The 24,973-nt window shown below is 41.1% G+C and overlaps 1 long non-coding RNA gene across 1 annotated transcript; it reads right to left on the bottom strand.

Moving 5' to 3' along the window:
* Positions 1-14,818: 14,818 nt before the first annotated feature.
* On the bottom strand, positions 14,819-24,574 carry LOC311087387. The gene is made up of 3 exons (XR_014607256.1): positions 24,267-24,574; positions 23,992-24,088; positions 14,819-15,329 (listed from the first exon to the last, which is right to left on the bottom strand). It is a non-coding gene; the product is annotated as an uncharacterized lncRNA (long non-coding RNA).
* Between the last annotated feature and the right edge of the window lie 399 nt (positions 24,575-24,973).

The raw sequence follows: 24,973 nt of genomic DNA, 5'->3' as shown, positions 1-24,973 counted from the left end.
CATGTGAGTTTAAAATCTTAGACCCGAACAAAGTTTAGAGCAGAACCAAAAATGCAGCGGGAGACGAAGATCTAAACCAGACTAGTAACCATGTAGAAGCGCAGACGAAAGAACCCAAATTAAAGGGACTGTAAGTAGGAATTTCTCCCATCTAGTGGTGAAATTGTATTTTGCATTCAAACGAATAATGCTCTCCAGCGCCTCACTTTTTCAAATGCGCGTTGCATCTACGGTTGCCGTTATGTACCAAAAAGCTATGACAGGATGCCTTATAATAGCACTTCCGAGTTTTTCTTCGGGTGAACAGGTTTGTTATTTAAAACAAACTGAAACTTGAAACAACGAAAAAAGAATGTTACAGTATGAATTACTGACTGTGAAAAACATTAACTAAGGTAGTAATAAAGCCTTCTTTACTCGTTATATTTTTTGAAGTAGGCTACGTGCATTGTTAGATCATCATCATCAGAGCCTTCTCTAATGTTACTTTACTCAATAGCTGCTATTCATCAAAGAGCCTGTTTAACTTTTACTATAAATGTTCTTCTGTCTATATAATAAAGTACTTCTCTATATAATAAAAAACTTATATAGTTTTTTTATTATATAAATATTATATTATTATTTTTCTGTCTATATAATAAAAAACTTCTCTAATGTTACTTTACTCAATAGCTGCTATTCATCAAAGAGCCTGTTTAACTTTTACTATAAATGTTCTTCTGTCTATATAATAAAGTACACAAAAAAAGCAATGAAAAAAAAAGCTTGTAATTAAGACCGTAACATTGACTTACCTGTCGAGAAGAAAGCAGGCAACTTCAGCATCTCTTTTGAAAGCTTTCTCCTGCATTAGCTATCCCGACATTAACCCTTGTTTTTGTAATCTCCGGTCACGTTTCCTTTTACGGTCTATTTTGGACTTTTTCGACGACGAGGACTCCTTATCCTGTGACTCAGCATACGTATGAATGAACGGTGTATAAATAACCGTACAGTGCAGCCTTTTAAACTTTCCGCGGCAGTAACAAGCGCCTCTCTCTGCTCTGCTTCTCCGCTTCTGTTGACTTCAGTCACGTGACGCCTGGCTCTGAACGAAAACGCGTTGTAGACGTTGGTCTAGTACTTTTTGTCCCTCTCTGCTATTATAGTTTTTCAAGATGGCGGAACTACATGGAAGCCTCCGTGGACCTACCCGTCCCATGTATATAAAGATAATAAATTCTTCGTTTACGAGGATTAGTCTGATCATTGGCATAGGTATTTGTACATCATTGAGGGCATATTTATTAATAAAAATATTGATTTTAGATAATAAAATACCTAAAAAGCTACATACAGTCCCTTTAAGATCAGAAGAACATGGGTTAACAGCTTCATTCAAGTCATCTAACTACTCTCGTCTCAATTTTCTTTCTTTTCTAAGTTTTCCTTTCTTTTCCGTTGTGAGTCTCGGTTCTAAGTTAAGTTTTGCGGCAAAGTTTCGTTCCACGATTCAACAAAACCAGCTTCAGGCAAAGACTTTCAATTCATCCGCCAGCACACCACATGATTGGCCGCCCCAGACCCAGGCACGAGGACTCCGGAGACCAGCCAACGAACGAACTCGGGAAACCCCTTTGACGCCGACCCAAGGAATTCCCAAAAAAGAACGCAAAACGAGCAAGTAACCTCCAGACTCTTAAGCTGAACTGGTGTATTGATATAAATGTAATAACCTGTCTAAGAAACGATAGAAGGGTTAAATTAATGATTGATGGTTCGTTCCAGGTCATGTCTTATAAGTGCATATAGAAACTTGGGATTTCATCATCTCACTCTTAAACTCACTCTTAAAACTTAATCTTTCCTTACTCTTTTTCTTTCTGCAACTCGTATGAATGTGTGTGCATGTGTTTGTGTTAGATATTAGTTTTATGTGTTAGAATAATCAATAAAGTCTTGTTTGTATTTTAAAGAGAAGTATTACTACTTGTGTTATGTGCTTACGAATTTAATGTCTTAAACTTCTGATCTAAGTTACCTTGCTAACTATAGTGTTTCACTATAGTTCGGATATTTATATCCGTTGCAGAGTTGATAGTTACAGCCAGTTCAAATGAACCGCGAACGAGTCATTTGCTCGGTTGTAATAAGTGACTCTTTCGAATTCCCTATAAATTAATTAATAATTCCTTTGAGCTAAATTGACGAATCACTACAAATTACAAATATCTTACACTCCCTAGACCATCTGTGGCGCGAGGTTGCGCCTACTGGGAGGGGGGGAGTATTGTCACAGGTGTGTTCTGTTTTGTTTTGGACTTGTCTTCCTGTCATCATGTCACGTGTCTTCACTGTCATCATTAGTTCAGTTGTATCACCTGTGTCTAGTTAATCATCATCAACACCTGTGTTCAGTTAATCAGTGTTCATCTGTGTCTGTATTTAGTTCCCTCTGTTCAGTCAGTCTTTGTCCGTTCTCGTCTGAGTCATCTCTATGTAACGTCGTGTTTGGTGTGGTTAAACCTTCTGCCTGTATGTGCCTATCTGTGTGATTTAGTAAAATTTATGTATTGAAGCCTTTTGCCTCTTTGCTGCCTTCAACCTACTCCACACCCTGACAGTAATTAGTCCCTTCACAGGCATATACTTTAAGTATACTTAAAGTTGTTCCAATTTAGTACATAAAAGTACACTAAAAGTTATGCTTTACTACAATTTAATTACTACTAAAATATACTTAGTACAAAATTAGTTGTTTCAAAATAGCACACTTCAAGTTAACTAATCATTAACACATTTGAAGTATACTGAAAATTGGTCTGGCTGCAAGTATACTTGGCATACTTTTTTTCACTAGGGATCAGAACTTCAGGAAGGAACACATGACAGTTCATTAACAAGAAAGAAAGATTTACAAAACCACCTATAAAAGTAAATTTGAGCATTGTGTCAGGAATTGTTTTATGAGACTTTAGTTTATGTGTGAGCGGAGGCTATTGCCACCTAAGATATAGATGTTTTGTAAATGCTCCCAACTACAGGGTTTCCAAATAAATGGAAAGAACAAGCAGATATGTGTACAATCTTTATTTGACACCCAAGAAGTAAAAGTATAATTATACAAAAATTTTAGGAAAAAAAAATACACAAGTTACAAATACAATAACATTCACACAAAAGGAAAATAATAAGTCATAAAGTGGCCACCTGTAAAATCGGATCTTGAACAGTCAATATCAATATCCCATGGGATCATTCACATTTGGGAAAGAGAAAGAAAAAAAATTAAAACAAAAAGATCCAAATAAATTAAATTCAAACACCTTAAATTCAAACCTCAATTCACACCTTCATGCAAATTTATAACCAAAAATCACAATCCACACAATAAACAAACAAAAGTATAAATGGATTAAATAAATCCTCCCAATCCCAGCAGCTAATAGCCCATGGTGGTTGTAAAGGAATTGACAGTAGATAAGAGCGGTGGCAATAACCACCCACAGTACTCAAGAACACAATTAACAAGCCACAAAAAAACAAAAAAAAACAAAAAAAAAACAAATCAATAATTCAATACCCAATCATCTCAGCACACGCACACACATCCATACATACAAACACCACCACAAACACACGTTCACACCGAGAAAAACCCTAAAAGGGTCACCCCATTACATATGCAAATATATGAGTTTGACAGAATGTGAACAGCATATTTGTTTTTATCCTACAGCCCACCAGTTCCAGCCTTTCGTCTGCACTACTTTGTCTGCTCACATTAGTGATGTTGAAGAAAATGACAAGGTGCCAACGGGCAGTCATCGGCAGCTGAAGGTCCAAATGATCAACCCCTCCCTTTGTCTCATTGTAGTCCGGGACCATTTGTGGTTTTCGGTCTGGTCTGGTGCATCTTTGTGCATAGTGCTCATTAGCAGGACATTTTTCCCTTTCTTGGGGCAATAGAAGATGACAGTGGCAAAGCATTGAAGATATTAGCACTAAGGCTACGTCTACATTAATCCGGATACATCTGAAAATGGCGTTTTCGTTTATAAACGCTCTCTGTCCACACTAGCGTTTTCAGCCGTTTCAGTGTGGATGAGAAACTTTGAAAAAACGCCTGAAAATGCTAAATTCACCTTTTGTCAGGTATTCAACAAAAGGATCCAAAAGCAAAGGTAACTCAATACAAAGTCTTTAATGTTCAACAAAAACAGCTGCAGAAAAATAGCTCAGAACTGGAACAAAAATGACGCTCTCCAGGAAGACAGCTTTACAGAGGATACTTTGTCAGGAGAGAAAACGTGGAACAGAAAAATCTCTTTCAGTAGAAAATGTCCTTGAAGAAAGCAGCTTGAGCAGAGACAACTCTTAGATGAGGCACACCACAGCAGGTAACAGGAGACAGGGCACACTAAGACAAGACAATGGTAAGGCTTCTTGCTGACAAAATGAGAGAGCGTTACTCACACAATAATCCGACACAGAATAGAGAGAACAAACACCAGAAGTAGACTGAGTAATCAGACAAGACAAGACACAGGTGTAAGCGCAAAGCCGCGCAAGCGCTGATTGTAATGATCAACAGGTGATGACAGAGAAAACAAGAAAGTGAGTGTGTGCACAGGAGAGTGAGAGAGATGAGTGTCAATGAGTACGTGAATGAGTGTGTGTGTGCGCTGGAGAGTGAGAGAGATGAGTGTGTCAATGAGTGCGTGAATGAGTGTGTGTGGTAGTGTGAGAGTGAGAGAGAACAGAGAAGCAACCCAGATCCTGACAGTACCCCTCCCTCAACGAGCTCCCAAGGAAGAGGCCTGGCGAGACCGGTAGAAATCCTCGATGAGCGAGCGGTCCAGGACGTCCCGGGCCGGAATCCACCGCCTCTCCTCAGGACCGTAGCCCTCCCAGTCCACCAAGAACTGGTGGCCACGCCCCCGAGGACGAACATCAAGCAGCATCCCCCTAGGAACGCCTCCTGGCGCTCCCAGAAACACCTACCTGTTGATTGTAATCATCAATAAGGGATTGATCCAATATGTCTCTAGCAGGTACCCAACTTCTCTCCTCCGGACCGTAACCCTCCCAGTCCACCAAATACTGAAATCCGCATCCCCTCCGTCTCGAGTCCAGAATACGATTTACCGAATAAGATGGTTCCCCGTCTACGAGACGCGGCGGTGGAGGAACCGGGACCGGCGGATTAATGGGAGAATAAAATACAGGCTTTAATTTGGAAACATGGAACACGGGATGAATTCTCCTGTACGCAGGATGAAGTTTGAGTCGGACTGTCACCGGACTAATGACTTTGATGACAGGAAACGGGCCAATGAATTTAGGAGCTAACTTATTCGAAACGGAACGGAGAGGAATATTCTTGGTAGAAAGCCACACTTTGGAGCCGACGACGTATACGGGAGGTCTTGACCGGTGGCGATCGGCCTTGACCTTGGTGCGCGCCCCTACTTGGAGCAGAGTCTCACGGGCTCTGGTCCATGTACGGTGACACCTCTGGACGAAGGTGTGAGCAGAGGGGACCGCGACTTCGGATTCCAGACTAGGAAAAATTGGTGGCTGGTACCCTAAGCTACACTCAAACGGAGATAGGCCTGTAGATGACACTGGTAACGAGTTGTGTGCGTACTCCACCATAGAAAGTTGTTGGCACCAGGAGGAAGGATTCTTTGAACACCACACATCGCAACATTCTCTCTAAATCTTGGTTGGCTCTCTCGGTCTGACCATTGCTCTGGGGGTGGTAACCCGAGGACAGACTGACAGTGGCCCCCAGTAATTTACAAAATTCTTGCCAAAATTTGGAGACGAATTGGGATCCCCTGTCAGAGACCACGTCCGTCGGGAGGCCATGTAACTGAAAGACGTGATCGATGACAGTCACCGCTGTTTCCTTGGCTGAAGGCAATTTGGGCAAGGGAATAAAATGAGTCGCCTTCGAGAACCGGTCCACTACGGTTAAAACAACCGTATTGCCTTGGGAGGGCGGGAGGGCGGGAGGGCGGTAACAAAATCTAGCGCAATGTGGGACCAAGGTCTCGAAGGGACAGACAGCGGTTGAAGAAGCCCATCTGGGGGCCGATTGGAAGTCTTACCAATCGCACAGACCGAGCAAGCCAAAAAAAAATGTCGCGAGCCATAGATGGCCACCAAAATCGTTGCTTAACTAGAAATCTAGTACGGTTTACTCCTGGGTGACAGGCTACATTGGAACAATGACCCCACTGAATAACGTCGGACCGTAATCCCTCCGGCACAAACAAACGGTTCGGTGGGCACCGGGACGGAGGCATTACCCCTTCTAAGGCCGTCTTGACCTTCGATTCGACCTCCCATCAGAGTGTGGAGATGAATAGAGTCTCCGGTAAAATGCACTCGGGAGTGGACGGGCGTTCGGATGGATCAAAAATACGAGATAAAGAATCGGGTTTGATGTTTTTAGAACCCGGGCGGTACGAAAGAGAAAAATCAAAACGACCGAAAAAAAGAGCCCACCGAGCCTGCCTGGAGTTGAGTCTTTTGGCAGATCGAATGTATTCTAAGTTCTTGTGATCAGTCCAGACGATAAAAGGTACCCCCGACCCTTCTAACCAATGTCACCATTCTTCCAATGCTAACTTGACTGCCAACAACTCCCTGTTACCAATGTCATAGTTACGTTCGGTAGGCGATAAACGATGAGAAAAAAACGCGCAAGGATGCATCTTGTCGTCTGAAGAAGAGCGCTGAGAAAGCACTGCGCCTACCCCCACCTCTGACGCGTCGACCTCAACCACGAACTGACGTGACAGATCAGGGGTCGTAAGAATAGGAGCCGAAACGAAGCGGCTCTTCAGGTTGGCGAATACAGCTTCGGCTGTTTCGGACCACCTGAACGTCGTTCTGGGGGAGGTCAAGGCAGTCAGAGGTGCGGCTAGTTGGCTGTAATTACTAATGAAACGTCGGTAATTGGCGAACCCCAGAAACCTCTGTAGGGCCTTACGGGAATCTGGACTTGGCCAATCCACCACAGCCTTAACCTTGTCAGGATCCATACGCACTCCCTAAGGAAGTGACGGTAATCAATGCAAGGTCGCAGAGAACCGTCCTTCTTCCCCACAAAAAAGAACCCCGCCCCCGCTGGAGAAGAGGAAGGTCGGATGAATTTGGATGCCAGAGAATCAGAAATATATTTCTCCATGGCCTCCCTCTCGGGAACAGACAGAGAGTAAAGCTTGCCCTTGGGCGGAGACGTACCTGGCAGTAGATCTATAGCACAGTCATAGGGACGATGCGGGGGAAGAGAAGCAGCTCTGGACTTACTGAACACTTCCTTCAGGTCGAGGTACTCAACGGGCACGTTTGACAAATTCACCGGCTCCTCCTGCAAGACAGAACAAGACAGAGACGAACCAGCAGACACTAAACAAGACGCATAACACTCAGTGCTCCAGGCAGAAACAGAGTTATGTCCCCAGTCCACCCTGGGATTATGCTGCACCAGCCAGGGGTGACCGAGAACAATAGGAACCTGAGGTGAGTCCATGAGGAGGAATGATAGTTCTTCAGAATGATTGCCGGATGTGATGAGTGTTAACTGACAGGTGGTGTGCGATACTGTGGGTAACTGTTGACCATTGAGGGCGTTGACGGAGATCTTGTTAGTGAGTGGTATGGTGGGTATCTGAAGTCTGTGTGCAAGGGACCAGTCCATAAAATTACCTTCAGCTCCGGAGTCGATGAGTGCTTGACATTGATGAGTCTGAGTTGCCCACTGCAATCTCACCGGAAGGAGAGTGGAAGAGGTTTTCAGAGTGGAGACCCCGCCCGACAGAATCCTCTTCTCTACTACCGGGCTCGCTCTTTTACCGGGCAGTTATTGAGGAAGTGCCCAGAGCCCCCACAGTACAAACATAATCCTCGGGATCTCCTTCTCTCCCTCTCCTCTACCACCTGCATGGGCTCGTGATCGTCGACAGGGCTGACCGCATCACGACCGCTGGGCTGAGGGGGTCCCAAAACTCTATGAACCGGAGTTGTACGGGTGCGTTGCTCCAAGCGACTCAGACGAGCGTCCACTCGTAATGCCAGATCAATCAATTCGTTGAGACTCGTGGGTAGCTCCAGGGCGTAGATTTCGCGTTGGATGCGGTCAGCCAGCCCATGCAGGAAGACGTCCCACTGCGCCTCCTCGTTCCAGCGGCACTCTGCAGCGAGGGTGCGGAACTCGATGGAATAGTCAGCTACTGGTCTTTCTCCCTGGACGATGTCCGTGAGCTGACGAGCCGCTTCTCTCCCGGCGACTGCACGGTCGAACACCCTCTTCATCTCTTCTGAGAGTGCCGCGAACGAGGAACAGCATGGTCGTTGGTTCTCCCACACCGCCGTCCCCCACAGAGCTGCACGCCCAGACAGCAAGGTGAGCACGAAGGCCACTCTCGAATCCTCAGTGCAGAATGTCTGAGGCTGAAGGGCAAAAAACATAGAGCATTTGGTCAAGAAAGCTCTACAATAGTTTGGCTCACCCGAATATCTCTCAGGCGTTGGTAAACGGGGCTCTGATGGACGATTCGGTGTGGGAGGAGTGGGGGGAACCGGCGGTGGGGTTGGCGCAGCGGGCGTCGCAAGTTGTTGTATTTGCTGGGTGAGCCCTGACACCTGCGTTACCAACGCTTGCACCGCTCGGCCGGTCGCGGCGAGATGCTCCTCCTGCCGTTCCATACGAGCTGAACTGTGAGCGAAATAATCCGCGAGCTCGGGGTTGCTTGCTGCCTCCATCTTGGTCAGATCGTTATGTGACGGCAAGTAATCGAGGAGACAATAGCAAGTAAAACTGGTATTTATTTGACACGTGAACCAGACTCAGAACGTGTAGGAAGAAACCGGGAACAGACACAGTCAATGCAGATGAATCTCACGATCCTCAGGGAGAGCTCAGGGTGCGTCGGTAACGCAGGCTTGCGTGGACAACTCAGAGTGGCACAGTAAGATGAGTGAGGTGAAATCCCGGTGAAGACACGACGTGAAGACAAACTGCATTGACGAACAATCCGAACAGAACTCAGGCTGGAGACACGAGGAGACGAGGAAGAACAGGAACTGAACGGGGAACATCCACAAACAACGATCTGACAAACACAAAGCGCACACGGTGAGTATAAGTAGCCACTGGGAATGAGGATCACCTGTCGCTGATTCTCCCGGAGAAAAATCAGCGACCACGCCCACACACTCATGCACACACACACAACACGCAAGGAAGAGTCAATGAATTCATCAACCGTGACAGAATCAGACACAGATTAGTGGAACATTATTAAAGCGTTTAATGCATCTTTGTTTGGTGTTTCTGGGGTTAATTCAGGCTATAAAAGAACGCTGAGCAGCTCATAAACACCATCATCTCCTGATGAGCAGCGTCTTCAGTCTTCAGTCTGATTCCAGGTAAGATCATGTCGTCTCATGTGGGAATTATTGAAGTCGTGTTTCAGCCTTTATTCAAACGTTAGCACATGTTGTTCAGCTTGTTGTAACTCTAGCTTTAAGATGTGTGTTTTTACAGTGTGTGCAGTGAATGAAGAGCTCTTTAAACACGGCAGTGGAAACTTGTGAAACATCTGTCAGTCTGTGTGTTGCTCCACAAACTTCTGCTTTGACCTGCAGACGAAACACACAATCCTGTCAGTAACGTAAGTTCTTCAAGATTTATTCCTAGTTTAATAAACCATTGTACACTTGCAGCTGTGCTGGACTGAATATTCAGAACAACAGCATTCTTGCTTCTGTGATATTGTTCAAATGGAGGATTTCCAAACTTTAATCTTACATTTCACGTATTTCAAGCTTTCTAACATTACACACATCTCCTCTAAAGAACATGTAAAGCAAACTGAGGAAACTTTATTTCAACAATCACACAGAAAACAAGTTATGTCATATATTTTTCCCTAATGTTTTTAATAAAGTAGTAAATAGTAAATGAATGCATGTTTTTTTTTTTTTTTTAACTAATGACTGGTTTGTTATTAGTGTTGCCTGTCAAGATTTCATGAAACAATGGCAGAACAAAATGCCAGCATAAACGGATCAAGTGGAGTAAATAATGACGATGAAAGGAGTCGTCAGATGAGGGAATAATAGGCTTCCTTTTACAGTACAGTTGCACTTTACTTACTGAGTAAATTGTCATGTTTTCCTTGGTAACGTTGCAGGACATACAAGGTAAAAAATTGTGGCTATATGGAAAAGGGAATGATCAGGTTATATGGTACAATTCCGGTAATACCATGGAAATAAACAAGGCTTCATTTTACAGTACAGTTGCACTTTACTTACTGAGTAAATTGTAAAAACATCTGCAAGAACATACCCAGTATTTAAGATGTGCCATGACATTAGGGAAAACTGTTCCTGTGGGGTAGTTACCAGGTAAGTGTAAGGTAAATTATTAAACCCTCTATAAATGGGTGTAGCAATGAACAACAACTATGTAAGACAAGGTAATTTATTGGAAACTACCGTCTTAATTTCAAGATAGTAATAAATAAACATGGACTGTTACCAACATAACCCTAGGATAACTACAAACCTAACTTGAATTAATGGGTAATACTGGAGGTGTTTATAAAAATTGGCTGCCTACATTCTGAGGAAGTACACAATTAAATCTGAGTTATTACCAACCTAAACAGGTAACAAGTACACAGTACTTTGTTGAGTTGATATTTAACAGTGGTGTTTTTTTCCCTGGTAGTTTCTCTGTAATTGCATACTAATCACCTTAAGTAATTACACACTAAAATACTATAGTTTACCATATGCTTACCAGGTAAATACTTAGTAATTAGTTTGTAGTTTCTCTGCATTTACATACTTGTTACCTGTGGTAATTACCAATAACCAACTATAACTTACCATATATTTACCAGGTAAATATCTAGTAATTAGGGGACTGTAAAAGGAAGGGTTACCAGTTCGGATTGCTTGTTAATCCTTGATTGTAAAGTCCTGTGGAGGAAATCGTAGGGTTCTCTTCTTCATTGTAAGGTTGTGTGCAGTGGTTAAATTGGGCCGGGGCTCTCCGGGGCTCAGCCCCGGCACATAAGCCTGCTCGTTTGTGCCCTGATGTGCCTGTTTGCAGTCAGTTGCCTACTGGAAATTGTCACATAAAATTTGATGAAAGTGATGCCTTTGAAAACATATTTCTGATTATAAATGAAAGATTTTTGAAATGGCATGTCTATTTTGTCTCGGCGGAGCTGAGATGAGAACAATCGGAACACGGCCGTATTCTTGTTCAGCTGCTTAATCTCGTTGTCAGTCGACCATGATCGCGCACCGCTCGCGCATACCATGCGCATCTAGGTAGGCTACTACTCAGAACTCCGACCAGGATAAATGTACGCAGCAATATATAATGAATGTTCCTGGGAGATCCGTAGTTGCGCGGGATGTGGAAGCGCGCAAAAGTTCCAGAACCTTCTGCTGCCTTGAAAAAGATCAATTTTGCAGATCAATTTTGTCAAGTTCAGCACAACGTTGGTTGTACAAAAAGTGCCCTGGCCTTGAATGACAAGGTAAGGAAAATATGTTTGGCACATTGTATGAGTCACAATATCATAACAAGGTAATACAATGTGTAATCAAGTGATGTCAATTCCAGCGTTATGGCATACCTGTCAACGTTTGGGTACCAAAATACGGGAGACCTGGGGGGGTTTCAGTTCAACCACGCGGTTTCATGTCATCTATACATTACACACCCCATCGCCAAATCATAGAAAAATTCAGTTAAGACAGTTGTCTTCATCTTAACAATACACAACAAATCAATGTACAGAAAAACAGATTTCTAAACTAAGGTGTAGGCCACAAATCTGTGAGTACAGTTTGAACAGGTGATGTTGTGTAATATTCAGTTACTGTAAGAAACTGTTCCAGCGGGTGGAGTTTACTGGTAGGCTACTGAATATTACACATCACCTGTGTATACTCCATTAACTGGAACAGATTTTCACTGGAACTGAATATTATGTCCAAATATTGTTATGTAATCAATCACCATATTGTTGTGTAACTTCACCTATGGAACAGTATTTCACAATTTTTCACAGGAACTGAATAGCCTATTACAAACAACAATTGCAAAGGAACGATTTACAAAACAACGAATGTGAAAGCGTGCACGGATTATGAATTTGTTCACTGTTACCTTGTACGTAGTTTTTTTTTTTTTCTGTATAGTTTTTAATTTTGTTAATAAATTTTGCATTCTATTTTGGCTTTCTCGTGTGTCCCTATTTTTGTTGTGTGAGTTCTTTTTTTTAAAGTTTTATAAAATAAGTAAGATATGGCTTGAATGGTTTAAAAGCATTAGCAAGAATAAAAGCGCATCATATAATGTAGGCCTATATAATATTTGCAGTAAAAGCTTGAAATATAAATTCTCAGAAAATGCATTTAATATTGAAACTGTTTATATATTCATACTCACTTAATAAAGGAGTCCAGACATTAGAAAAATATCAGTCTACACATGCGTTTTATATTTAATATGAGGGAAATGGGCTACACATGCCGTGGACGTGACTCAAAAAAATCTTTAACTTTTAGGTGGCAAAATATTTTTTTGTAATTCTGTGAATTACACTGCGCAAACCAAAGTACTACCCACCGGATGAAGAAGGGTCGGCTCTCCACAGAACATGACATATTCATTTTATTTTATTTTTCATGCTCGCATTTATGAGGAAAAAACAATGTTACGGATGGGACAGTTCTCCGTTACGGACATGACCGCTCTGAAAGCGGCACTAAAAGACTGTTTAAAACTTTCACTGAGACCAGAAAGCAGAAAGCACAAAGCCTTTCTTTAAAATGAATTTCGTTTTGTATTAATGATATCTTAATTTTAATCAATGTTTCATCAACCAATTGCCAGGATTTAATAATTAAGAAGTAAATATAGCAGACAATAGATAAACACGACACTGAGGCGCCGGCGCGTGAACTGGAGCTCATCTCATAAATGAACCGAAACTCAGCGTAAGGTAGCCTACTTGCCTGACAGACCTGAGAAATATCTATAGAAAGCTTGAAATGTCTTCTTTTAAACAGAACAATTCAAAACGAAAGAAAACAGACTGCTGCTTGTGTAATCCGTATGAAATGTGCATTTCTCTCTGGTGCGTTCACTACTGCGAAGATCACGAGTCAGCATCGTCAACTTCATCTATGCAGGGCACTGACACAGAAAACACTTGTTTATTAATAAACAATTAAAATGTCTCGTTGCTATATTTTACATATTCATAATCATTATTTTGAGGGTTCTTAGTGACAGCTTTTAGGTGCTTTATTGGCAGCGCCACCCTTACATGTTACATGAACGCGTCACCACCGCATCAGCACCCGAAAACAGGAGATTTTTTTCAATCCCTGTTTTGGCAGGGGAAAAACTGATCAGAAAATGTAACGAAAATGTAACGAAACGTTGTAGAAATGTAGTGGAGTAGAAAGTATAATAATTGCTGCAAAATGTAACGAAGTAAAAGTCAAAAGTAGGCCTATGCACTATTGATTCTACTTAAGTAAAGTACAGATAGGTAAAGAAACAACTACGTGAAAAATGTAGCCTACTTCAGTAAAGTAAACTCAATTTCTCCATTTCTTTGCACAAAACTCTCCAGAAAATGCCATTTAATGGTTTATTTAAAAAAAAAAACATTCCTGGGGGGGCATACCCCCGGACCCTCTTAGGGAGAGCCCCCCCACATAATAAATCCCAATTTAACCCCTGGTTGTGTGTGTATATGTTTGTGTATGAGTGTGTACATGTGGCCATGTGCGGGGTGGGTGAGTTTTCAATTTCTCTGTAAGTAATCAGATGTACGAGCAATCACCATTTTAACACTCAGGGGTGGTTTCCCTGACCAAGATTAAATTAAGACAGGAGTAGGCCTTAATCTAGAATAGTTAATCATGTCTTAAAAAATGGCTTTCTGAAACACAGATTAAGTACAGATTACTAACACCTGGACTATGGAGTCCTCAACTAAAATACACTCGATTAATTTAATACCACCTGTGCAAATCAGGATTAGCTGGATTGAGGTTGCCTATAAAACATGGAATGAACCAAGAAAAGGTTAAAATTATATGCAACTGAGAAGCAAATGGCAATGGAAGTTGAAAAGCGAGTGCGATCAAAGAACTTTTCTGAACATGAGAAAAGTCTTTTAAAGCAAATAGTTTCGAGGCATCCTGTTATCGAAGATAAACCGCACACATCAGCTGTTGAATCAAAGAAAAGGAATGCCTGGACATCTATTTGTAATGAATTTAATGCAAATGAACACACATCTACAAGAACAATACACCAACTTCAGGTAAGAGTCATTAGTTTTATTATGGCTTTTACTGTTGTATTTATAATAGTTATTTAATACAGGTGTTGTGGAAAAATATCAAAATAAACCTCAAAAAAACTGTTGCTGAAGCTCGAAGAGAGAGGTTTAAGACTGGCGGAGGACCTGCAAATAAAGACTGTGATGTGTTGGATGAGTTACTGACAGGAATACTGGAGAATCAGCAACCTTTGGAGAACATACCAGATGATGACCAACTGGACAGTTCAGATGATGGATCACATGCACCTATATTAAGTATTTGAATTTGATTTTGGCTTTTGTTTCTCTCCTCTCAAACTTCTATTTGCTTCTGTCATATGATGTGAAACATTTTCCCATTTAATCTGTATTTATTTGACCATATATGAACTGTTCATGTTTCAAGGAGAAGGTCAAAACAGAACTGAAGAATTGGAAAGCAGCTTACCCTCCACATCCTCAGAAGCAAGGGTGGCAATGTCTGCCAGTACTGGTAACCAGAAGAAAGGACTCACTGTTCATGAAAAGTTGGCTAATGATTTTCATGAACATAAATTGAAGTATCTTAAGGGGGAGCATGAAATGAAGATGAAGATACAAGTAGAACTGGAGATAAAGATGAAGGAGAGATATGCAACAGGCTCAAATGTCACATCAGTACATTAATCTTGTCATGATGTGAGAACGAGGAAGCAATAGCAGGTGCAATAAACTCTTTATTTGTATAATTGATGAAACATACAGGGTAACAAACACAGGCGGGTGGCGCAGGGACCTCGATGGTCAAACACGGGTGAGTCTTGGCTGGTGCAGAAGTGCAGTGATGGTGATGGTGAATTCCGGCGTGAACGACGAACAGAACAGCGAACAGGAATCCAGGAACAAACACCACACGAGCACAGAACGCGGAACAGGAACACAGGATCAGGACACCAGACAGCACAAGACTTCAACAACGATCTGACAATGGAGAGGAGAAAACGGTGAGTATTTAAGGAAGTGATGATGAGTCGCAGCTGGCGCCGATGATGATTGCAGATTGATGAATGAGCGTGATTGCTCCGGCCACACCCACAGATCCACGTGACACACACACACACACACAAATAACAAACGCACGAGACAAAAATAAAGCAATGCATTCGTGAACCGTGACAAATCTGTGAAATAAATATTGTTTTATTAAGAAAAGATGGATGTTGTGGTGGTTTCAGTAACATACCAGACCAAAAAGTTGTACAATTTTAACAAATATTTAGTTTTATTATTACATGTATCAGATCTGAACAGAGGGTTGAAAGTTAAATAATGTAAAAAGATCTATTTAAAGTGGCACAATGCAAAAGCATCCCTGTATGCAAGTCCTTCTCTGTGGTTTGTTGTAAATGGTGGCACATCTGGATTGTCATCCTCTTCTATTGGGGGATCTGGGCATCCCTGCTTTTTTAGGTAGTTGTGAAGAACAGCTGTTGCAACGATGACAGTGCAGCATCTACTTGGTTTGAATCTGAGTGTTTTCCTAAGGCACTGAAAACGACTCCTCCAAACACCAAACATGCGCTCGACTAAACCCCTTGTGCGCATATGAGCCTGGTTGTAGCGCAGTTGTTCAGCTGTTGTTGGGTGCAAGTATGGCGTAAACAAGAAATCCTTCTGAGCATACCCACTGTCACCAAGCAAAATTCCATTATGATCTCTTCTTTCAAATTGAGTATACAGAGATGAGTTGAAGAAAATTCGGGAATCATGAGTTGCACCTTTCTACTGTGCAACAATGTTTGAAAACTCTAACTGGGGAGTGCATACACCTTGGACATTTATGGAAAACCAGTTCTTTCAGTTCTTGTATTCGTCAGCATCTGGAGTAGAGGGATGCTTAATGGGAATATGGGTTCCATCTATGCAACCTATGACTTTTTACTTTATGCATGCGTAAACGATCTCGAAAACTTATTTCATCAAAACGTTGCAATGGGTCACTTCTGTCTGCAAGAACTTGCCTGGCTGGTGGAAAGCGCTGATCATCATTGACATAGTCCAAGTAATTCATGTGTCCTCATAATCTGAAGTTAAACCTGCCTCCTGGTAGGTTTAATTTAAGCCTCAATTTAGTCCTGAAGTTGCTCTAGTCTTCCTCCACTCCAATTCTTGACTAGACTAAGTCTTAGACTTTTTAAAACCATGACAGAGAAAGCACATTTCTGTTAATCTGATTTAAATGGCCATTTTAGTCTAGGACTAGGCTTAATCTTGGTCCGGGAAACCACCCCTCAATTGGTTAAAGTTGTGGCCCATCTCTTAAACGGGAAGTTCTGATATTCAGTTTGTCTTAAAGGAGAAGTTGACTTAGTTTCTTCAGCATGCGCCTTAAGCAAATGTTTTCATCAGCCTCTTCGGTAACACTTTAGAATACTGTTCCTTCATTAATGAATAACTACACAGGAACAAATGAGTAATGCATGATTAATATTGTAGTAACTACTATTAACTAACAAGAAACTCTGATTAACGAATTAGTAAGTCATAGCGTTCAGTCGAATGTGGTAGTTCACTATTAGCTAATCAGTAACTACTATTTTTCATACCTCACTGAAAACTACTAAGAACTACTATATACAGTTTCATAATTAATATTAATAATGCATAATATATAATAAGGTAATGGTAACTCATTAGTAATTAATCAAGTGTTACTACATCCTTCTAAAGGAACTACTAATAATTTGGATCAGTATTCTAAAGTGAAAAACATGATAACTACCTAATATTGACTGAAGTCATTGTAAGCTTTTGAGATTTTGTAAGGTTTTGGATAGTAATGACTCAAGTGTTACTACATCTTTCTAAAGGAACTATTAATTATTTGGATCAGTATTCTAAAGTGAAGATCATGGTAACACACTAGTAATGACTAAAGTGTTACCAAATCCATTGGAAGGAATTACTATTCAAACTCTTACAAAAAATCTCAAAAGCTTACAATGACTTCAGTCAATATTAGGTAGTTATCATGTTTTTCACTTTAGATACTGATCCAAATAATTAGTAGTTCCTTTCGAATGATGTAGTAACACTTGACTCATTACTAGTGGGTTACCATTACCTTTTATTATAAATTATGCATTATTCATGTTAATTACAGGTTTTTTTATTCGCTTTGGTACTATTTTCAAAAGTAAGGTGTACATTTTCAAAACTCTTAGTACAAAAATCCAAACTGATCACACTTGTAACACAGCTAGTCATTCTTTCAAAACCTGATCTCATGCTTTCATTACAGTTATACACTTTTCAGTCCACATAATCATCGTTTCAAACACAAGATTATTGTAATATGTAATGAGAACATTTGGTTTAATCACAGAAACACAACAGTAAGACCTTCTTTCAGTTTAGTACTTTTACGTAACAATCAGCTCATTCAACAGCAAACAATGCAAGATAAATGTTTCAAATCACTGTTGTTGCTGAAATAATTACAGTAATACAGGCTACAGTTGCCGCATTAGAAGTAATTGAATCCATAATGTTTGTAATAGTATCTATCCAGTGTGTTACAGTTTTTTTTATTCGCTTTGGTACTATTTTCACAAGTTAGGTGTACATTTTCCAAACTCTTAGTGCTAATATCACAACAGATCATCAAAAGTGCACTTTTTTCAAACATTTCATTATGTTTTCAATTGTGTTAGTACAATACACAAAATCACAAAGTATCCTTTTCACAACACAAAATAAGTGTTTCATCTATATGAATGTTTCATTCACAGTAACTGCCTTTCATAAAGCTCTTACTATCAAACTTTTGATTTGCATCTCTTCTTGTTCAGTTTAATACATGTGTCTATTATTTAATCCAACTGATCTTAATGGTTAATCAATGAATCATTTGGTGCACCTATAGATTTCTATAGATATTGATTCTATATACCGTTTCTATAGAACTTGTTTGCAATTTCTGATATGGAAAACCAAATGTAATGAATTATTTTTACATAAGTGATTTATAGATAATAACCTCCATCATGTTCAAAGTGTGTGAACACGCATGTGTGTGTGTGTGTGTGTGTGTGTGTGTGTGTGTGTGTGTGTGTGTGAGAGAGAAAGATACAGAGAAATTTGCCATTTGTGAAAATACTGTAAAGCAGAATAGAGTATAAGGCAGAGGAAACAGTCTATGACTGTAAAACATCAGATTGATCAGAGATGCATCAGTAGAAGGGAGACAGATGGCATCTAATGCATTTTACATTACAGTATGTATGCCATGTGATACTGTAAACATGGTAGAGACATGGTTGTTACATTACTGTAACTCAACCTTCATCTGTAAAGGTCCACTACAGTATATTCAGTCAAATAGTCAAAATCATTTACTGTATTCATTGCCAGCAAACTCTGTTCTAGCACAGAACATCATGGCTGTGCTTCATCACACCTTTTGATAACACACTGGATAGATACTATTACAAACATTATGGATTAAATTACATAAGTTAGGTTATGCACGTGTATTTTCTAATGTGGCATAGCCTGTATTACTGTAATTAATTCAGCAACAACTGTGATTTGAAACATGTATCTTGCATTGTTTGCTGTTGAATGAGCTGATTGTTAAAAGTACTAAATTGAAAGAAGATCATACTGTTGTGTTTCTGTGATTAAACCAAATGTTCTCATTACATATTACAATAATCTTGTGTTTGAAACAATGATTATGTGGACTGAAAACATGTGCAACTGACTGAAAGCATTACATCAGGTTTTGAAAGAATGACTAGCTGTGTTACAAGTGTGATCAGTTTGGATTTTTGTACTAAGAGTTTGGAAAATGTACACCTAACTTGTGAAAATAGTACCAAAGCGAATAAAAAAAACTGTAGTACTTTTGTTGCTGCTGTCGATGATGATTTTGACTTTTTGTTTTTGTTTTTTTGCGATGTGTATATGTAATTGGTGTGCAGTTGTGTTCACTTTTATTTGTAGATGATGAAGTCCACAATTCCAAAAAGAAAAACCGCTGTTATTAAAGCTTTCAGCAAAACCAGACAAAGGTATGTATAGACAAGTCTCTACAATGTCTCATTTTCACTTCCCCCTCACACACATACAAACATGCTCTCATTATTCTTTTCCTGTGCCACTTGCTTCTCCTCCTTTACCCTTTAATTGACTCCAAACAGAAAATCAAAATACCTCTTTTTCCCCTCTGTTCCTGACTGACTGATCTATGTGTGCCTACTTAACCATATTTTGGGGACACATTTGTACCCAGAAGTCAGCTACCCTGCGGGTGCCTCCTCAGCGGCGCTACGTCACTCACTCTTATACAGTGAACGCGCCATCTGCTCCTCAGATTTTCCACCGATGAAGAAGAAGCTCCTTCGGCAGCAAGAGGAGCTTGGCAGCGAACGCAGTGTCTCGTTCCCTATTCAGAGAACATGGGTTACGCAAGTAACCCGAGACGTTCTCTTTCATAGGTTCATCCAACGCTTTGATGACGCAATGGGAACGATATACTACACACGCCAAGCTAAGCACTGCCAGATCTGGCCCAACAAGGAACTCTCCTTTAACATTTTTTTTTTGAGCCAGACCAAACTCAATTAGGACCTAAGCGACCAGTTCGTATGGAAAGAACCCAGGAACCAGGGGCCGCATCTAAATCCAAGTAATAAAACCTGATAAAAGTGTGTGGAGAGGACCAACCTGCCGCCACACAAGTATCTTCTAGAGCAGTGGTTCCCAAACTTGTCCTGAAGGACCCCCAACACTGCACGTTTTCTTTGTCTCCCTAATCAAACACACCTGATTCAACTCATCAGAAGAAAACGTGCAGTGTTGGGGGTCCTTCAGGACAGGTTTGGAAACCACTGTTCTAGAGGAACTCCCTTAAAAAGGGCCTTGGAAGACGCTATACTCCTAGTAGAGTGAGCTTTATCGCCCAGAGGTGAAGGACGTTACGCAACTCATAAGCCAAAGAAATTGCGTCTCTCATCTTGTGGCCCCAAAGCATACAAACAACTGAGACGACTTGCGCCACTGGCCAGAGCGGTCCACATATGCCTTTAAAGCCCGAACAGGGCAAAGCAAATGATGCTTCTCCTCCTCAGCAAAGGAAAAAGGAGGGGGACAGAAAGAGTGAAGAACGACTTGAGAACAGAATGATGTTGACAAAACTTTGGGACCAGGTCTAGGTCGTAGATACACCTTCACAAGATCTGGGGAACTCACTCACAGAAAGAGCCTGTAGATCCCCCACACTCTTGAGAGAGGCCAATGCTAACAAAAGCGCCACCTTAGTCACTTTCACACAGAGATTCCAGAAAATACATGGATAATGTGTCCCAGGATTTGTCTCTTCATCATTTCTACATGTCAGTTCTGCTGATAACTCCTCTTCGTCATTTCTACACAAAGACGAGTCCATACTGCGCCATCACTACGACACACCCCTTGGTCCTGGCTTTTGTTCACACAGGGCGCATTCCGGGACTGATCCCAGCAATGTTACTAGGTCCCCATCCCGGCATCGATCCCAGAATCAATCCCGGGACGTGTTTGCTTTCACACAGAAGGCACTCTGTCAATTTTACCAATCAAAGCGCTGTGTGAAAGGGGCTCTTGAGAGTCAGAATCCAGTCCGGAGCTGACTCCAAGGGTTCAAAGGGAGGCTATAATAGCCCCTCCAAAACAACTGATAAATCCCAGGTGGGGACACTAATAGGACGTGCAGAAACGTGGAGACCAGATGCTGTCTATCTAGGAGAACCTCATCTGACCCCTGACAGGCGGCGACAGCCGCGACTTAAACTCTCAAGGTAGTAGCAGCTGCTCCAGACACAAACTTATCCTGCAGGAATTCCAGCACTGAACCGACCAGGCAGCTGACTGGGTCCACTGCATGAGCTGAACACCAAGACTCAAAGACCTTCCACTTAGAAAAATATAGCCGCCTAGTAGAAGGCACACAAGCGTTATCAATGGTCTCCCGAACATTAGCAGGAAGACCAGACGCCACTGTCGCTAGCGATTCCCTTTTATCGGCCACACCCACCGCCTCCATATCTCGGGTTGAGGACGCCAAATCCTGCCCTGGAGCTGAGACAGCAGATCTCTCCTGATAGGAATCTGTCAAGGGGACCCCTCCACCAGGGAGCTCAGCTCCGAGAACCACGTCTGGGATGGCCAGAATGGGGCTACCAGAAGGAGGCGGATTCCACACTCCCTCACTCTGCAAAGGACTGCAGGGATTAGCTTGACTGGAGGGAATGCATACAGTCTCAAATCCGGCCACAGATGAGCGAAGGCATTGTTGGAAAGTTTTCTTTCACCGACGCAAGACCAGGAGACAGTTGGGATCGCGTTCAACAGAAGTTTATTCTTTATTGAGAACTCCGCTGTACGTTGCTGCAGTACTTCCAACATTATCTATCTAAGGGAATTTTACATGGTATCTTATATGCATTTTAGGAGGAGGGACTTTTGAAGGTGGAGACAAATTCAAGACAAAGCATAGGCATGATTTGATCAATCAAGTCAAAACCAGTTTGGCAGGTTATCCGGCTTGCTCAAGAGAGACAGAACTAATCAGCATAACACTATTATTCTAATGATCCAATCAGCCTGATGGTATCACCCATATCTTCACATGATCACAGAGACAAAAGCACAGCTGTACATTGAGCTTAATGGTCAGGAAATGCATAAAGACAAAGGGTGAGGGTGAGAGTCCCAGCAATTGACTCATTTAGAGAAACAGGACTGGCAGGAATCTCTTGATATAATCATCATAACAGCTGCTAAACTTTCTCAGTCTATATTGGAATCTAAATTAAAACCTCAAATGCTAAAATCAGTATTCTTCACCGTGATGTTATGTAAGGAAGCATATCTGAAATAGATTCTTAAAATTTGTAATCCTTCAGCATCTATCCCCAGAGGCGTCGGGTGAGACAGGGAAAACCACAGTATACGTTCACTGTATAAGAGTGAGTGACGTAGCGTCCCTGAGGAGGCGCCCGCGCCATTAATTGGCATGGTTCTATACGGGTTCAGACTAGTGTTGGCAAAAGACCCGGTACTTCGGTACCAAGTCGGTACAAAAAAAATGTAACCGTTACGTTACCAGCTTTTCTTAAGTACCGGTGGTACCGAAGTACCTGATTAATCCGGTTCTTGATGCGCTGTCCAAAAGGTGCACAGTTGCGTCCTCTTCATAAAAAACACAGAGACATGGCGACCGGCGGCACTACTAATGCGGTGGCTCTGAATCCACTCGTTGACAAGAAAGGAGGAAAGAGCCACATATGGAAATATTTTGCATTAGGCTAATGTCACGTTGCTATAAGGGGCCGTTCACATAGCTCATTTTTTGCGTGTGCAAATTTGTTATTTCAAATGTAGGCGCGTGGCATGAGCGCTCATAATAGAAGCGGCGCAGCGCGCTCGTTTTTCCAGGCGCGCCTTTGTTCATGGTTGCACAGCAACGACAGACGCCACGGGAGAGCAATTTGGAAAGAAGGAGAAAATGGTGCAAACTGCGCTCTCCATGATGACGAGGAAGTATCAGCAAAGAATTAATTTATTTCTAGCCCTTGCATTAGCTTTACTACTAGATATATTTTATGGAGATGAGAAATAAAAAGCTGCCCTGTACAGCTATGATCAGCTGTTCGGCCAAGCTTTCGATGTTGTTACGGAAAGGCCGAAGCTGATCGGTTGACTTTTGTCACATGACCTTTTGAGATGAGAAGTTGAGACGTTTTCATCTCGCCGTGGCATAGCCTACATTTAAAGTAAAAGTTTTGAACGCGCAAAAAATGCGATATGTAAACGGCCACTAAAGTGGTATCGGGTGCGGTTGAATCGGGGTAGTGTTACGAGCACAGTATCAGACCGACACACAAATACTGGTATCAGTATCGGTGCATCCCGATTTTCAGTAATATTTCTAATGAGCTGAAATGCTATTGAAATGTTCTTGAAGTACATTATTTAAAAAAATAAGCCTCAAATATATGATAACTGTAGTTTATGAAATATTAAAGTATATTTTAAATGAACTGTAAAGAAATACACTTAAATGCACTAAATGTGCTTGAAGTGGTTCCATGTTAGCACAATTTAATATATTAAAATATATTGCAAATAACTTAAAATGTATCTTAAGCATATCTTGAAATACACTTAATATACTGTTGTTTCAAAATAATACATTTAATACACCCTTAGTACAGTATAATTTAAATATATTAAGTATGTCCAAAAAAGCACAATTTAAATATTGTCCTTTTCTAAAATAAAATCCTTTTCACCTGGGAAACAGATGATGAAGTTTATGAGCTGATCATCATCATCAAATGAATATCAAGATCCTGAAATGGAAACTGGTTCCTACAGGACCTTAAAGAACTCTGTGGTGAGATCTGGTATTTATCTCATCTCCTGAAGAACCCCTAGTATTGAAGTAGCTAGGTGGTCTTTTGCTGTCAGGTCAGAATAGGATTAAATCCTCACTAGCTTGTTTAGCCTATACCAGTAAATCTAGGCGTGTCCCTACACTCTCGTGCAACAATAACAATCATTGACAACTAGGCCTATTGATCAAACTCATGCTTACCCTCCAGCAGAATCTTTCCTGGATCCTTCGTTGTCCTTGGTCTTGCAAGATATACTATAATGCTCTTTCTATTACTTATAGAACTGTTGAAGTAAAACTGAACAGTGTTTGTGTTTATGAAATAAAAATGTATTTGAACAAATGATAAAAATACTGGTTACACAATGATTAATACTTGTAGCAAATCATCAAGAGGTTACAGGTTATAATACTTCAGCTTATCCAATCTCAACAGGGCAGTCCTGTATGAGTGGAGAATTACACAGGCTATTTACCTTAAAGCAGTTCCAGCAATAGATGTAAAAAATAACTTGTCCTCATCTGAGCTATTCAAGTTAAGGTAATACAGCAGAGCAATTTAAGCAAAAAGAGTTTCAGTTAATAAACTGAACTGGAAGAGAGCTGATTTCTCCCCAGGGATGCACATGACATCAAAATAAAAAATGCAACAACTAACAATCAAAAAGCAGTCATATTTATACCGAACTGGGTTACATTGTTCCTATGCAGTTTCTTGGGTTTTTACCAGAGGAACTAAAGCATGTGAAATCAACCTTCTATTGCCTCAGTCAAGGTGGCTTCTGGTGTCAACATCGTTCCCCATATATGGGCATTCTTCCGTCCTTTCCGTCTTCGGGCCTCTGTGTAAGTGTGTGTGTGTGTGTGTGTGTTTATCTGGAAGTGTATTTGTAGGTTCATAATATCTTTCAAAATTCAAATAATTCCCTGCAACTTCCAAACCTGCTTTAAACAATTCCATCTTAATTTCTTTAAGTTCTTCTACACATAATCAAGCACACTAGAGAGTCAACAAGCTGAACAACATGTGCTTACGTTTGAATAAAGGCTGAAACACAATGACACAATAATTCCCACATGAGATGACATGATCTTACCGGGAATAAGACTGAAGACTGAAGACGCTGCTCATCAGGAGATGGTGTTTATGAGCTGCTCACGTTCTTTTTTCTTTTCTTTTTTT

The sequence above is a fragment of the Abramis brama genome (assembly GCF_963993115.1).
Source record: "Abramis brama genome assembly, chromosome: 7".
In the NCBI taxonomy this organism is placed as follows: domain Eukaryota; kingdom Metazoa; phylum Chordata; class Actinopteri; order Cypriniformes; family Leuciscidae; genus Abramis; species Abramis brama.
The sequence above is the reverse complement of the archived record's forward strand: the minus strand, read 5'-3'. Positions and strand labels throughout refer to the sequence as shown.